The 16,931-nt window shown below is 41.6% G+C and overlaps 1 protein-coding gene across 2 annotated transcripts in view; it reads left to right on the top strand.

Moving 5' to 3' along the window:
* The first annotated feature begins 463 nt into the window (after positions 1-463).
* Positions 464-16,931, top strand: part of DENND2B (DENN domain containing 2B) — a 148,727-nt gene continuing 132,259 nt past the window's right edge. The window contains exon 1 of one of the 2 annotated variants that reach the window (XM_079788616.1): positions 464-601. The gene's annotated coding sequence lies outside the window, so the exon portion shown is untranslated. The remainder of the gene's footprint in view (positions 602-16,931) is intronic. The other variant, XM_079788614.1, reaches the window with a different exon arrangement.

Genomic DNA, 16,931 nt, shown 5'->3' on the forward strand with positions numbered 1-16,931 from the left:
CGGGAAGATCTCATCGGGTTTTTTGGAGGCAGGTCCAGGCAGCTTTTCCCAGACTCTCGGCTCCGGCTTTTCATGCATACCAGCAGAGCCGCTTTTTTCCTCCAGTGATTGAAACCATCTGGACTACAGGGGGGTCACGTGTGTATGAGAAAATGACATAAAGTTTTAGACCCCCTTGTGCTTTGCTCCAGACCCAGACAATTCTTAGTTGGAGGGTGCCGAGGTGAGAACCTTTCAGTTTGAGGGCCGACTCCTGATCCTGCCCACCCTCAGCCCCCATCTTCCCTATTCCTAGGTCTTCTTCCCCCCACCCCCATGCGGCCCGCCCCTCGCGCACTCTGAGCGCGGTTTTCTTGTAGCCTCGGAACACACCCCTCCGCCCGGCTCCAGCAGCCCACCCTCTCTGTCTGGGGTGGAGGCACACCTCCTCCACGCCCCCTCCACTCAAATCTGCTCTCCCTCCCTTTCTCCCTGCAGCCCAGCGGTGCGGATGCCTGCCGGCCGCCCGCCCGCCCTCCAGGATCAGCTCCTCCTCCGGGTGCGCGGCTCCAGTCGAGCTCCCCGTCGGTGCGAGCGCCCAGCCTCGCTGGGGAGCGCGGAGGTAAGTGCGTTCGCCCCCCGCCGTCCCCCATGGCTTTTCCTGCCAGCCGGCCGGGAGGTTGCCTGCTCGCCCCAGTGCCCTTGCTCAAGGCGGGTGGCGGTCCAGAAGGTGCCGGTTCCGGCTCTGCCTTGCCTGCCGCTGCCGTCCCAGCCGGTTTCCCGCTATTCACTACTCCTTGCCCCCGGCGGTGTTCCAGTTCTGTGAGTGTTAGCATCCTGGCGCCCACACTCTGGGGGGACTCTGTAGGCACCGAGGAGCTGGACGGGTGGGAGCTCGTCGGGGCTGGAGGGGACTGCCCTCCGGGAGGTCGGGGCTGGCTCTGCCTTCCCGCCCGCTGGGACTGCGGTTGGGGGTGGGGAACATCCAGACAGCGGTTTGGGGAAGTGCAGAGCTGTGGTGTGCAAGAGATGGCTACAATCGGGGCGGCCCTAGAAGTGGACAAGACGCCTTGTCCCCTGGACATGCCCAAGCTGCTCGGCAGTGGCTGTAGTAGCTTGAATGCAGGCTCTGTAAAGAACACACACACACACACATACATACACACACACACACACACACACACACACACACACAGAACTCAAACAAAGGAAAATTAACTTTGTACTCTAAACAAATTAAACTGTGTTTATTGGGAATGATTACCTTTCCTTTTTTGCTCCTCTTCTTAAGTATTAAAGCTATCTTTTTTAAAAAGTGACCCAAGACTAAGGGAACACACTTCAGCCAACGTTTATGCTACCTTATCCAAGAATTTAGTAATTTAGTAGAGTTCAAGAGACTGAACATTTTCAAGTGTTTCTAAAGAGATTATTGCATTTCCTGAGATCTTTAAATGAACGTGGTTCATATTACTTGAATAAAACAACTTCTTCACTAAGTGAGAGAATTTGCCTTGTGGCTGCCCAAGTCCAGCTTTTGCTTGTATCCCCATGCAGGTGTTTCTGCCGTTTGGACAGCAGGGTCTTGGGAAGGGTGAAGAGGTCAGTATCCCATCTCCAGGACTGTTTGGAGCTATCTTGTACATGCACACATTTCAGCTGGCTATCTTAGGACAGGACCACAAGGTTAAAACCCCAGATTGCATTATTTGTTTCTCTCCAAGTAATATTCTCAGAAGGTGAATCCCTTCATTGATGGGATTCTTCAGAAGTAGGGGTTTCTAAAGGATCAGAAATAATCTAGGTTCCAGAAAGCTAATCAGAGATGGAGACCAAATTGCTCATAGTCTGTCTTCCATGCTGAATTAAGGACAGTGCAAAGCAAGAGCTCAAGAAGAGGCGGTTGAATGCATGGAGTGAAGTACAGGCTTTCTGCACCCTTGATAGACAGCTCTGAGACAACGCTGTCTTCAAAGTATTTGTGTGTGTGTGTGTGTGTGTGTGTGTGTGTGTGTGTGTGTGTGAATCCTCACCCCAGGATATTTTTTCCCATTGATTTTTAGAGAGAGTGGAAGGGAAAGGGTGAGAGAGAGAAACACCGATGTGAGAAAGACACGTCAATCAGGTGCCTCCTGCAAGGCAAGGGGAGGACCCACAACCCAGTTATGTGCTGGGAATCATGCCCTCTACCGGGAATCAAACTTGTGACTCTTTGGCCCGAGGGCCAAATGAGCAAAACTGGCCAGGGCCAAAGTATTTTTTTATTGCACACTTAGATTGTGATTGGCTTGATATTTAGTAAAAAATTTTGCTCTTGGGTTTGTGGACTCATTTGGGAAAGAAGAATGACACATAAGAGAAAAATAACAGTTTGAGATTAGAAAAGCTCAGAGGAGAAAACTTAATGAGCCAGGGTGGCTTCATAGAAGAGAATGAATTTCCTTTAGGCCTTGAAGCAAAGTGTGGTTCAGAAACAAGCAGAGAGTTGCTGGGGAGAGTTTTCAAGAGAAGAGAGCAGACCATTTGGATTGGAGCTTACTGAGCATCTACTCTGTGCCACATGCCATGCTCTCTCTTTCATCTTTCAGTGTTGTGAAGTAGGCATTGTTATTCTTGTTTTAAAGAGAGGGAATTCTTGTTTTAAAGGAGATCAGAAAGATAAGTGACCTGCTTAAGATCACACAAGTAGTAAGTGGTAGAGCTGGAATTCCAACTCCCCGGTTGTCTGACTCTAAAGCTTGTCCTTCCACAATGGGTAGTGGGAGGTTCGGTGGAGGCAGACCGTGGTCAGCTTGAATTCTGGAACTTTATCCTACACACATTGTCTAGCTTTTAAAGATTTTGGAGAAAAGGAGTGATAGGGAAAACTGTGTTTTTAGAAGATTAATGTGACACCTGTGTTCAGGAATGTGACAGACTCATCACAGGTAAGATGTAATTCCTAATTAGGAGATTAAAAAAAAAGTGAATGTAGCCAAGATATCTGGATGTTTAAATTCCTGCCCTATTTAACTTTCAATAGCTTGGGTCTTGGGATGAGAACTAGTCACACTGACCGTAGGGCTACTGGGGATCAGCAAAGAGCTGGATATGACCAGGCGAACACTGAAATGGAATGTGTATATGGAGCCACACAACTGGTGGTTTGTCCTTTATGTTCCCCACATGTTTCGCAATGCTTTGGTGCAAGTTCTTTTCTCTCATGACTTACCCAGGGACCCCTGGGACAATCAGTGTTATAATTTGCTTAAGAGCCTTTACTAAGTGGAAAAGTTGAGCTCCAAACCAGGGCCTCTGCCCTAAAGATTTAAATTGAGGTGCTCCCTTCTCCAAATTCCCTTGTTTCTTAAAAATGCTAAATTAAAGAAAAACTTGGTACTGGTAAGGTAGAAATGAACTGAGATTACCTTTCTTAATACTTAAGATAAAAAGTACATTTATTTCATTGTTTTGTTATGGAGAAACAATAGGATGGATGCCTTTGGGAATTTGGAAGGGCTATGAAAGCGAGGGTTCAGAGATGAGAAAACCCTTCCTACCCCTCCACATTTCTTACCAGTTAATTGTGTTGTTCATAGATACAGCTAGGGATCTTACAAGCCAGTTGAATACCCAAGTTTATAGCCAAGCCCTTTGATTCTCGACAGATAATGACTCAGGAAGGGCAGCAGTGGGTGGAGCCATTTTGCTAGAATTTTCTCTCACTTTGTATACAATGCAGATTTCTTGCTCTTCCTTGTGCAACCTTTTCCTCTGAACTTGTCAGAACTCTGAAGACTTGGTTCTTAGGCCAGGAATGTCAGGTAGTAGAAAGTTGCACAAAAAAGGGACAGGCAGAAAAATCAAGTTCGTTTGCTAGAGAAGTTTTATTCTAATTAATGTTAGTCAACTTTTTTTTTTTTTTTTTGTAAAATAAAAAAATGCAAAACCAAAATATGACCACAGGTTTTCATACCCATTTTACCTTTAAGAGCCTATAACTAGAGAGCTTGCCCTATGGAATGGTGCTTTGATATGTGAAGTTCTCACCAGCACCTTTAAATGTGTCAGGATGACCCAGTTTGGGTTTTGAGCCTCTGAGGAATGTGACCTCTCAGTGTAGGGATCTTAGAGTCCAAAGTTATGAGTTAAAGTTTCAGCTTTGCCATTTCTTTAGAAGTTTTTGGAGTTTGATGTTGGGAGGATTCTCTTAGCTCAATTTTTCTAGTTCTTCTGGGTCAGGGTAATCCCCTAGGACCAGATGGGGTTCATGCCCTGATTAGTCCCCTGGTTCCTTCTCTTGTTTTTTATGTGGTATCACTTAAAAGCCATTTTGTTTTTTTTCTGTAGCTTCTAGTTATAGATCAGGAAGGAAAGCCATCGAGGGCTTCCTCCAGCTCATTGTAGCCCATTGGTGATCTTTCAGTATGAGTTCCAGTGAGAATGCTCTCGAGGTTAGTTTTGTGAGTTGGGGGTCTCAAAAAGAGACTTTCTCAATTCTCTTATTTAAATGTCAGAGATGTTTGGTTACATTTTTGCCTCATTGCTTACTCACACAGTTGTTAATGTTTTTATATTTGGTAAGCATTTGTCATTTTTATTATTTATTAAGGAGTGATTTAAATTTTCTAAGATAGCGAAAAGGTAGCTTAGAAAAATAGAACTGGTATATTCTTTTGACAGTCAGATGTAATCTCCTAGTATAGCAGAACCATTTGATTATTTTAACCCACTCTACCTCCAAATATCCTTAAATCTCTCTCAAGAGATTTCACTACCTGCCTAAGAAACGTTTTCTGAGCTTTCTAGACTGATGATCACAGATTATCTCCTTATAGTTAGCCCAAGTTTTCTTTTAGTATTTCTTACTTTTACTGTTTTTCCATCTCTCTTCAATGCACAGGTGTTCACAGAGTGAACCAATTGTCTTTCCTGGATCCCAATGGCTGCACCACATGTACAGACTGTCCTTTTGATACACATGCTTTCCTTCCCTCCTCTGACTAAACAAACAGGGCTTTCCCTGTTTTTCTTTATGTCTTACTTTTTAGACCTATGATGATACTTGTTGCTTTGTGTTTTGTTTTATGCAGAAAGTCAATATTAGTTATGCTGGCAATTAGATATAAAGGAATCATCCTATATAATAAAGAGCTAATATGCTAATTAGACCGAACAGCAGGACAACTGTCCGGACGACTGTCCGGATGACCTTCTGGATGATGCCGGGGCTGTGAGGGCCGAGCCCTTTGCACGAATTTCATGCATCGGGCCTCTAGTTTGGAAATAAAATGTGTCACCTTCCTCCTCCCTTCTCTCTCCCCCCTCCCCTCTATCAGTATGAGTAATTGAGGAACATGTGTGAACTTTGGAGATGATTTTTTCAAAAAGTTACCATTGAAAGAATTTTGCCCAAATCTTTTAAGGTCTTAAAAAGAATCCAGTCTTTGCAAGATTGCACTAAAAGTAACAGACTTGCCCAATTAAGGCCTTTCAGAAGTTTAGAATCATTTGTTTAAACTGGACTTTAGGATCTCTAAGAAATATGCTAGAAATAGTCTGCTTAACCCTTTGTTAATAGCATAAGAAATAAATCCTTTTTTAATGGACCTCTTGTGATCAAGGGCCACTGTGGTTAGAATATGCTGGTTAGATATACCTGGATTGTCAATATTGGTGGTCTTTTGTCTGTCTTTGTTGTAAAGTTTAAATCTAGATATTTGTGGATATTTTTCCCCCTTCTCCCTATTCTTCCTTTTCCCCACAGCTAACTGGAATAGGGTAGAAGGTGCTTCTAATCAAGGAGTCAGTGTCCTGGATGTTCTGTCAGACACTAGTCTCCAAAGAAGCATTCTGCTGTGTTACTATTATTTATGCTGTTATTCCCTTTCTCTGGCTAAACAAACAGGTCTTCCTTTTCCCCCCTTCCCTCCCCGCCCTTTCCCCTCCCCTCCCCTCTCCTTCCCCCCTTCCTTCCTTCCTTCCTTCCTTCCTTCCTTCCTTCCTTCCTTCCTTCCTTCCTTCCTTCCAGTATTTATTGAATATCTGCTGTGGAAAAAGCACTGGGCTAGCGCTTTCAAGCATCTGTTTGTTCTCATTACTTTTTTTTCAGTAAACATGCTTAATATTAGGTGTTTGACAACCCAATGAGTGAGTAATGTTAAGAAATTAGATAGAAAATTATTTTGGGATGTGGGTGTTGAATACCACCTGGTTCACACTGCTTTGGGAAGTGGCTGTTTATACATCACTCTGGTTATATTGCCCTAAGTGCTGAGATGACCCCTGATACATTTTCTAGTGAGTGAACAGGGCTCAGTCAGTTATTTTTCCTATTAGTCATGATAGATTACACTTACTGTTGCCAGGACATCCGTTTAACATAATATGCCCTGTATTAGAGCCAATGATTAGTAGTAAGAACTGCCTTGAGAAGTTTTCCCCAAAAGTCTGGTCTTGTCACTTGAGCCAAGGACAGATGGATTGGATTCTAGGTGCTTAGACCCAAAGGGCTTCTACACAAGCCAGAGTGATCCTAACATGAGTACCAAAGGAAATGCAGCTTCTCTTGAAAATTGTGTACTTCATGGGGAAGGAGGAATAGGCTTTTTGCTTCTCGGTGGATGCTAGAATCTGTATACAGAGACTTAGAGATGAAGAAAGCCCAACTTTAAATGAATATTCCATGCTGTGGGGTTAGGAAGGACATGGAGAAATAGGATTTAATGTCAAAGTGTTTCTTTGAATCCTTACTATCCAATTAATCAGAGATATTAGTTGTGAAGGTTCTGTTTTACTATTTTTCCACACATCTGTGACTTGACAGGTCACTGCCTTGAATCAGAATAGTATTTAGGACCAAAGTGTTTATACAGGAAGTGATGGCCGAGTCATGGGAGATGAGCAGAGGCCACTTTATACCTTATTTCAGATGGACCATTTTTAAAACCCCCATAAGTAGATTAGTGGTCAGAATTAGTAAGCAATAATTTTGTTGAAAGGTATTGGTAAAATAGCATCTAGCAGCCTTTGTCTATTCCAGGATTAGATTTGAGCAGTAAAGCCAATTTGGGAGCAGCGTCACGTGTCCAGTTCTGCCTACACTCAAGTCGCCTACATACTTCCCATCTATTTGTCACTGTTCCTGGTCCCTGGAGGGCTAGGGGTAGATCTCAGGATATGAGGCTCAGGCTTGGTTGAAGCCACATCAAGGATTGGTCCTGATAGGTCAGCATTATTTTCTGTGGTTTATCATCACTAGGATTGGGGGTGTGGGTAGATGAGTGGGTGGGGCAGGGAAGAAAAAAATAAAAGGGCATATAGCTTTGTGGAAATTGAGTGAAGAAATTAAAAAGTTAGAACTCTTCCCTCTCCCCCCCACCCCCATTGACTGGGACCTTTGTTCTGTTGGAAACTCTTATCACTCAAGGTCATTTTATCAGTACTTACAGTAACTAGCTAAAGACACTGAGACCTCTGTATACTGGTGGAAGGAACCCTCCTAGATTAACCTTTGGATATGTATTTGGGTTATGCCAGTTTTCTTTCCCTTATTTCCTAAGTTTTATGCTGTTGTTTTTTTAGGAATATTTTGGCTTCAGTGTATACATTTTTTTAGAGCTATGGGGACTGGGGTTGGGGGTCTGAGTGTGACATGTTGCTAAATATGAAAGATTTTTGCACTTAGATAAATCTCCAGGAAAGGAGAGACAGAAAAATTTATACACAAATCATAACGATTGGGAAGTCAGAAGGAAAAATGGCTTTTAGTGTAACTATTCTGGCCAGTGTGACTATCTCTGTCAAGATGGGCCTGATGGTTGGATGATGGGGAGGTGTTGAGGATATCTTACAATCCACGTTATTCCATAAAGAAGAAGATGCTTTTTAAAAAGAGAAATCATAGTGCATTACATTGTTGTTGTGTTGTTGTTTTTTTTAAATTTACATGACATATCCACAAGTGAGTGTCATGAACACCCGAGTGTGTGTTTAACTCTAGGCTGAGCATGGTGGTGGATATACAAGACAAGTATGTGAAAAAACAACAACTGGAACTTAGAACATATAATTGTTGCCTAAAGAACTATATCAAGTATTACTTTATCAAGCTTTCAACTGTGAATCACATACAGGGGTTTGGGGCCCCAGACAAGGCTTAGAAAATGCAGGTTTATGGTAAAATCTTGGGTTGAAGGGAAGGCCTTTGGAGATGTTGGAGTGTCCCAGGGTTCAAGCGTGAGCCCCTTTCTTTTCTCTGTGCACTTCTCTTAGGTGGTCTCATGATTTCAAAGTACTAGCATTCATGGAGTGTTTCCTCTGTGCCAGACTCGTTTTAAGGGGTTTAGTGCACTAGTTTAATCTTCCAGACAAATTTATGATTTAGATACTGTTATCCTCACTTAAACATGTGGAAACTGAAGTACAGAGAAATGAACTTTCTTGAGATTACACAGCTCATAAGCTGAAGATTCAGGATGTGAACCTAGGCAGCGGTGAGACTGGATGCTAAGTTCTTAATGGTTCTCTCTAGCCTTCTAACTGGTCCCGACTCCTCTACTCCTGTCCCTTCACAGTCTCTTCTCCACATAGTAACCAAAGTTTCACATTTGTCCCCTACTTTAACCCTCATATGGAATCCCACCCATCATACTTAGAATCCAAATTTACTACCCAGTCCTTAAGTGCTCTAACCTCTAACCCTCCCAGCTGCTGTCCACTTTTGTTCTATCTCTTCTGTCTCAGTCTTCGCCCTGCACCTGGGATGAATATTTCTATCCTTACTTTATTCAGGTGTCGGCTCAAATGCACAACTGTTCTTCGTCAATCTTTAATCTTTGCTTTGTTTTTGTTGCTAAAATTATATACATATTTGTGTGTTTTTCCTGTTTGCTTTCTCAAATAAACTCCATGAAGGTTAGGGAGTTGGTTCATCTGTTTATTGGTGTCTTTATTTTAGAAAGTTTTCTTTAAATATTTGTCAAATGAATAAATGATATCATTTGCATCTGATGTTCATGTTTCACGTGACTTCACTTAGATAAAAATAATGGAGAGGAAAGGGATATACAGGTGATATGTCTGGCTCTTACTTGGCTTTATGTTTATTACCAAGGCTTTCCCATAATATTTGGCCAAGAAAATGCTCAGAAAATCTTAGTTGAATAAATGCTCTGTGATTTGTTTTGGTTTCCAGATCTAGGAGTTTAGAGAAGGGTTAGAATAGTGTGGGCTGGAGTGCTTAGAGAAAATTTGTGGAGGATTTGTAGACTCTGAGGGAGAGATTGGATTTGTTGAGCATATAGGAATTATAGATTAATTTTTTTTTAAGCTGGCAGGACTATTAAGATGATCTAGTTCAGTCTTTCTGTTTATAATGGGGAAACTTAGCCCAGAGAGCAAAGGACTCGTCCAAAGGCACACAACTAGTGATTGTCAGAACCATGTCTAGAATTCAGGTATTTTGATTCCTAAGTCAGTTCTCTTTCCTCCACACAATGCTACCTTCAGAATTGAGGAGGACACTTTGGGGAGGGGGGTGGGAAGTGACTAGGAATAGTATGAGCAAAGCCCAGAGGCAGAGATGTTGGCTTGTGTGGGATAGAAACTGGGATAGGAATGAGGTGTCCTAATTATATCAGCAGGTTAATGACAGATACAGTAGGGAGATACATGGGAGATACAGTAGGCTGTATAAGATGAGGACCAGATCCTGAAGGATCTTGAATGTTATCTTGAAGACTTTAAATTTGGAATGACAGGGACACATGTGAAAATGCTTGAAATATTGTTCCATCTTTTCTCTCCAGTGAAGGTGACATATAATATAGAAAATGGAGCCTTGGAGGAGTTAGGAGGTAACAATCCAGGTATTAGTGTAGTTAGGGGCCTAGTAGCATTTGTTTGTTTTGTTTTTATTCTTTAGAAATTTATGGTGGTTTTAAAGATGACATATACTTCTCTGGTAAGATGTGTGTACCCAGATTTCTAAGAGGGTTTTGGAATATGAAGCTGGAGAACTGATATTTTGCCTTAATTCTGCATATGGTTGTAAATGTCATTTCAGTATCCAAATGTTAATTCCTGGATTTTGCTAATCTGAGTCAGGTTAGGAAAGTAAGGCTAGAAGGTAACACCATACTAGTGTGAAAACAGTGATAGAGGGGGTGGGGAGGGGCAGAAGATCACAAGGAAAATGAATGGGAGCAGCTTCTGAGAGAAGGCCTGGACCTGGCTGTCAGAGGGCGGCATGGAGGCTGGGGAGTCCGGCATCCAGGACCCCAATCTTGCACTGCCTTTTTTTTAAAAAAAAATTTTTTTAAGGACATGAGGCCTATGGAAGTATAACCTGCCTCCTGGGCCCACTGGTTTTCAACCAGTGCTGATGAGAATAGATTGTTATAGCCCTTACCAGCCAAGTTAATTGGCACAGGGTATGATACTTTAAAATATTTTTTTAATCCTCAGGAATTGCTTTCCATCTCTAAGGAAAAATCTTTAAAGGTCAGCATGAAAGTGAGAACACAGACCTTTAAATAATATCTCATACTGGATCTGGAAGTTTGAGCAGGACCTGTTAAATACCAGATACTGTGCTGAGTACTGGAACTTTAATCTTTTTTAAAAATAAATTTTTTATTGATTTCAGAGAGAGAGAGAGAAAGAGAGAGAGAAACATCAATGTGAGAGAGAAACATTGATTGGTTGCCTCCTGTATGCACCCTGACCAAGGATTGAACTCTAAACCTGGGTATGTGCCCTAGCCAGGAATGGAACTGGTGACCTTTCAGTGCACAGGACTGCTCAACTCACTGAGCCACGCTGGTCAAGGTGGAACGTTAATCTTTGATTGTATCACAGCAAATACTGAATGCTGAGGCCATTTTGAAGATGAATAAGAATTGGTAACTGATGTAGCATTTTTCCAGTTTAGCCAATAGGAGAGTGGTCAGCAGTAATGTATTCTCCTTTACTTCTTTGCCCACACTGAGCCCTCCCATCTCCTTTTTACTTTTGTTCCCTAACTCCATCTTTAAATTTTATAGAAATGAAAATTAGCTCCTTTGCATTAGTTTTGGGAAGTACCACGAGGGCAGCATTTCCTTGATAAAAACTTTTAAGTTCAAAATTTTTCCAGGAGAATCTCTCCTGCTGGTGTAATCCCAAAGAAGACTTCTCTATGAGACCTTTCCTCCTGCCTCTGAACGTTGCTTTGTCTGCAGTATGGAAACAGGGCATGCATTATTCTCTATTTCTCCGGCTCTTCACTTCTGCCTGTTTCCCTGGTTTTATCTGAGGATGCTGGGAGGAGCACAGTGTCTTGTTCTCTCAGAATGAATGACACAAATGAGAGGGAGGCAATCAGGGTAAATTTTCCCGTCATTTGGAAAGGCAGCTGCTTAGAACAAAAGAGGCAAGAGAAGATACTTGGGGAGGAGTGTTTTATTGAGCCTTTGGATTGCCAGCCTGCGTGAGGTGATTTCCCTGTCCGTTGCTTGGCACCTGGAGCCAGCTTATACACTGTTTGAGGTTTAGTCTGCTTTCTTTGTGTCTGTGAGCTCAAACTACAAAATATAAAATTATGTTCATCTTCAATTTTAAATTAGTACTTTTAAAATTTTAATTTATGCATTGTAGTAGACTATAAAAAATAAAAGCTTCACTTTTCCAACAATCAGAGGTCAGTGGTCACTGTTCATATCTTAGTGCACCCTCTTCTTTAGTCATATCTATGTACACATTTGTATTCTCTTATTTACCAAAACAAGATCATACTATACATGTTTTTCATTCTGTCTTATTTTAAAACTAGTAGCCCTGTGCACAAATCCGTGCACCAGTAGCTTGCCAGTAGCTTGCTGCCACCCTCCTGTAGCTCCCTCTCTCCCCCGTCCCCCGCACCCTCCTCATAGCTTGCTGCCCTGCCCCCTCCTGTAGCTCTCTGCCGCCCACTTGTAGCTCACTGCCCCACTCTCCTGCTGATCCATGATCCGGTCGTTACGCGGTCAGTCGTTACGCTTCACGGGGTAACGACCATTTGCATATTACATCTCTATGATATAGGATTATCTCAATTTTTCCAGTCTAGTAAATTTACATTGTAACCACTTTTCATACTTCTCATTGACCTCCAAGTGTCCGTATTAGTTTTGTTTTTTCTTAAATATATGTTTATTGATTTCAGACAGGAAGGGAGAGAGAGATAGAAACATCAATGTGAGAGAGAATCATTGATTTGTTGCCTCCTGCACGCCCCCTACTGGGGATGGAGCCTGCAACCCGAGCATGTGTCTTTGACTGGAATTGAATCTGGGATCATTCAGTCCAAAGGCTGACACTCTATCCAATGAGCCAAACCGTCTAGGGCTGTTATTGTTTTTCTATACCAACATTGAACCTACAATCATGTACTCTATCTGGTTGTTATGTCCCTTAAACTGCTTTTACTCTAAGCCAGTCCCTTTTGTATGATACGGTCTGGTTGAAGAATTTCCATAATAGGTTCCATTAATTGAGTGCTGACTCTGTGACCTGTGCACTGCTAAGAGGTTTATACATGTCATTTTATTTAATCCTTGCTCCAAAACTGAGAAGCATACTTTAGTATTCTGCATTTTTTTTATACTGTCTTCCTGTGGGACCTCAGGTATCCCTGGAACTTCAACTATTTCCTTTATCTCGGAGATACATCACCTTTATCTCAATGGTCACCTTAAGAGCATGAAATCTTGAGCCAAATGGCCTGGATTCAAATCCTTTTTTCATCACCTATTATATGTGATCCTGGATAAGTCACTTAACCTCTCTGTGCATCTATTTCTTCAATAATATGGAGCCTACCTCATAAGGTCTTTGTGCAGTTAAATATATATATATATTACTTAGAAGATAGCCTGTAATTATTGCTGACGGACAGCTGGATGACCCACAGTCACCTCAGACTTTCCATGTTCAGTACTTGTCTCTCTAGAGCTGCTCTTTCTTCTCTTGTCTTCACCAGCTCCTTGAACGATATCAGTGTCATCTCCGATTTCTCCTTCTCTCTCAGTAATCACACTCATAAAGTCCTGTCAGTTTCATTTCCCCAAAGTCCCTCTTACTATTTTGCTGCCTCCATCCCAGTTGAAGCCTTGACCATCTTTCCTGGCATGCCGCTTCAGTGTGTCAGCATGTCTGCCCCTGGATGTTCTTCAGTCAATCTCAGGAGTCAGCTTTCTAACTACGGTTTCATCACCATACTTATTTCCTTTTTATGAGGGATAACATACAGTAAAGTGTACAAATACGCAGCGTATATCTTAGAGGCTTTCAACATTTGTACCCGCCCGTGTAACCACCACTCAGATCAAGGTATAGAACATTTCCAGCACTGCAGAAGGCTGCCTTAGGTCTCTTCCCTGATGTATCTGCAGTCCTATCCCTGAACACTCTTCCTTTACCTTTTGTTCGGCCTTTTCTTGATCTTTATATAAGTGAATCACAAAAGGTCTTTACTGAATCTTCTTTCACAGGATAAGTCCAAACTTATTTGACATTCAAAACTCTTTGTCATCTGGCTTTTACTTCAAGTCCTTCACACACAGCCTGCCCTTCCTGCCGGTCAAAATTGCGTGCAGTTTACCAACACCATAGGCCCTTTTCCCTTTCTTTCTTTTTCTTTTTTTTTTTTCCACTTGAGGTTCTCTTGGCCTTCTGACTTAATTCCCTGGCAAATTCATCCTTCCTGCGGACCCAGCTCCAGGCTGAATCACACCTGCTATGCACCCTGGAGGCATGATTATTCTAGAAGTTACTTCTTTAAGTGTTTTTCTCCTCTTCTCATCATGTTTAAGAGACCATGAATGGGGCATTTCCCTCCTTAGTTAGTTGAACTTTACACAGCTAATGTTCTTTCCAGAAAAATCAGAAAACAGAAATAAACAAAACAGAACTGACCCTTCAGTCTGCAGGCTGACGCTCTATCCACTGAACAAAAATCATCTGCAATCCCACTGTACAGAGATGACCAAGTTTTACATATATACTAAAACATGTATCAACACTGTAAAACAAACAGATACACATTCATGAAAATACTGAATATTTATCTACCTTATTTATGTTTAGTCAGCCCCTCCACCCCCCGCTTTGCTATTATAAAACACAGTGATGAACTTCCTGATGCCTATATTTTAGTGCAGTTTCCTGATTGATCTTGGAGGATACATTCGTAGAAGTAAAATGGATAGATGAAAGATATGAACATTTTCAAGGCTTTTTGATGCATGTGGCCAAATTGCCCTCCAGAAAGTCCTGAACCTGCATATACTCCTCTAGGATGAGTGAGAGTGTCTGATTGTAGCCATCCATGCCAAACTAAAAGGAATGAAAGTAATATTTGCAAATCTGATAAGATAAAAATGGTATTGCATTGCTATTTTAATTTGCATTTATTTGATTGCTACTGAGATTTAATATTTTCTCATGTTTAAGGCCACTTAATTTATTTGTGATTTACATGTTCATGTATTTTCATATTTTATTTTTACTGATTTTACCAATTATTTTAATATTAAGGATATTAACTCATGGTATATACTACATGTATTTCCCTCAGTTTGTCATTTATCTTTTTACTTTATTGTCTTCTTCAGATAAACATTTTATTTTTAATATATTTTTATTGATTTCAGAGAGGAAGGGAGAGGGAGCAAGAGATGGAAACATCAAAGATGAGAGAAAAATCACTGATTGGCTACCTCCTGTACACCCCCTATTGCAACCTGGGCATGTGCCCTTGACCAGAATTGAACCGACCCTTCAGTCCACAGGCTGACGCTCTATCCACTGAACTGAACTGGCTAGGGCAGATAAACATTTTAAATAATTTAATGTAGTGAAATTTATTAGCTTTAAACAATTTTTAAAAAAATCTGTGGTGTTATTCTTAGAACAATCTTCCCTCAGAAAGATTAAGATAAAAACTATTATGTGGTCTTCTACTTCTTTTATGATGTCATTATTTTACTTAAATCTTTACTCAGTCTGGAATTTATTGTTACCTATATATATAAAAGCCTAAGTGACTGGCTGACCAGCCAGTAGCTATGATGCTCACTGACCACCAGGGGGTAGATGCTCAACACAGGAGTGGAAACCACAGGCATGGAAACATGGAACAGACAGATTAATCTCAGAGAGGGGAGGGCAGGAAGAGATTAACCAAAGATCTTACATGCATACTAGAGGCCTGGTACACAGATTCGTGCACCGGTGGAGTCCCTCAGCCTGCCCTGTGGGGATCGGGCTGAAACCGGCTCTCCAACATCCTCCGAGGGGTTCCAGATTGCAAGAGGGCGCAGGTCAGGCAGAGGGACCCCACCGGTGCATGAATCCGTGCACTGGGACTCTAGTAAAATAATAATAATGATAACAGTTAATATTTTTGAGTCCATACTATTATGCCAGACACGTGCTTTACAGGTATTGACTCTAATACTTTCAACAAACCTGTGATGTAGGCACTGTTATTTTAACATGCTAGTTTCACTGTAAATTGACTTGTATTCATCTCTTCATTGATTTAGTATGAACCTTATGTTTTTAATATTTCTTTTGTGATATGTACTTGCATAGTCATTATGATAGTCTGTTTCATCTTCTTGAGAATCAATATCCACCATTTTGTAAATTTTATTTACTTATTTATTGAGTATTTACTGTGAGGAAAGCATTCCATTACTGGGATTAACTTTGCTCTTCTTTTCTACCATACTTTTTTTTTTTTTTACTGCTTATATCTTTTTTTTATTCATTCAATCTTCTGCATTTACTTGTTCATCCTCCTTTCATAGGACGTGGTTTGTGCCTGAAGGATGTAAACTTGGGTATGTTTCTGGAGAGGCTGGTTGGCGTTACAGCCTCCACTTAGGGTGGCACCTAGTGACTGAGTTTCACTGAGTGCTTAGCAAGTGTGCAGCCCTAAGCTAGAGATGGTAAAGACCCGAGAAGAGTTCACATGCTTGGTAGGGAATCTTTAATTATGTAAAAGAGGTGGATATTTGGGATAAGGCATAGGAGACAATGTGTCCACTGAAACTGTAAGCAAGTAGGCATCCTGCATGGTAAAAGCATTGAGGGCCAACTCCGTGGATAGGAAAGTCACAGACTTACAAGACTAGTAAGTCAAAGACCCTGCCCTCAAAGAGGCATGAAACACCTAGAGTAAAGAGCTAAAGGTTAGTACCAAACTACAAGTGGATTCACAAGGCAGGTTAGAAGTTATTGGCAAGCATCTGGAATGACAAGGGTTTAGAGAAACAAGAACTTACTTATGAACAAGAAGGGTTTGAGGAGGTTGCATAGGGAGAACAAGGGGCATGATCTTGGCCCTTGGAGGGTTGGCAGGATTTGACTTGGTGAAGAAGACCAGGGGGACTTTAACTAGGAAGAATATCCTGAGGTACAAAGGTAGGAAAATGTTTTATAAACTAGGCTTATGTGCTCCCATCTGTAGGCTCTGTGCCCCTCACCCAGTGGCTGAGTCTTGGCTCAGGAGCAGTGCTCTGCCCAGGGCCTGGCTCTTCAGTTTGGGTGCTGCATTTTTTAAAATTTTATTTTATTTTATTTTATACATATTTTTATTGATTTTAGAGAGGAAGGGAGAGGGAGAAAGAGATAGAAACATCAATAATGAGAGAGAATCATTGATCACTGCCTTCTGCAGGCACTACACTGGGGATTCGAGCCTGCAACCCTGGGCATATGCCCTGACCGGGAATTGAGCAGTGACCTCCTGGTTCATAGGTTGACACTCAACCACTGAGCCATGCCAGCCGGGCTGCTACATGATTTATTTAATCAGACCTTTATTGAAGTACATTTTGATTATTTTTAGTCTCTTTCTGTTAAAATGGAACAGTACTTATCCATGAGTAAACACAATCTAAAAAAAAAAAATACATATTTTATTGATTTCCAAGAGAAAGGGAGGA

Source organism: Cnephaeus nilssonii (assembly GCF_951640355.1).
Source record: "Cnephaeus nilssonii genome assembly, chromosome: 13".
NCBI classification, from domain to species: Eukaryota; Metazoa; Chordata; class Mammalia; order Chiroptera; family Vespertilionidae; genus Cnephaeus; species Cnephaeus nilssonii.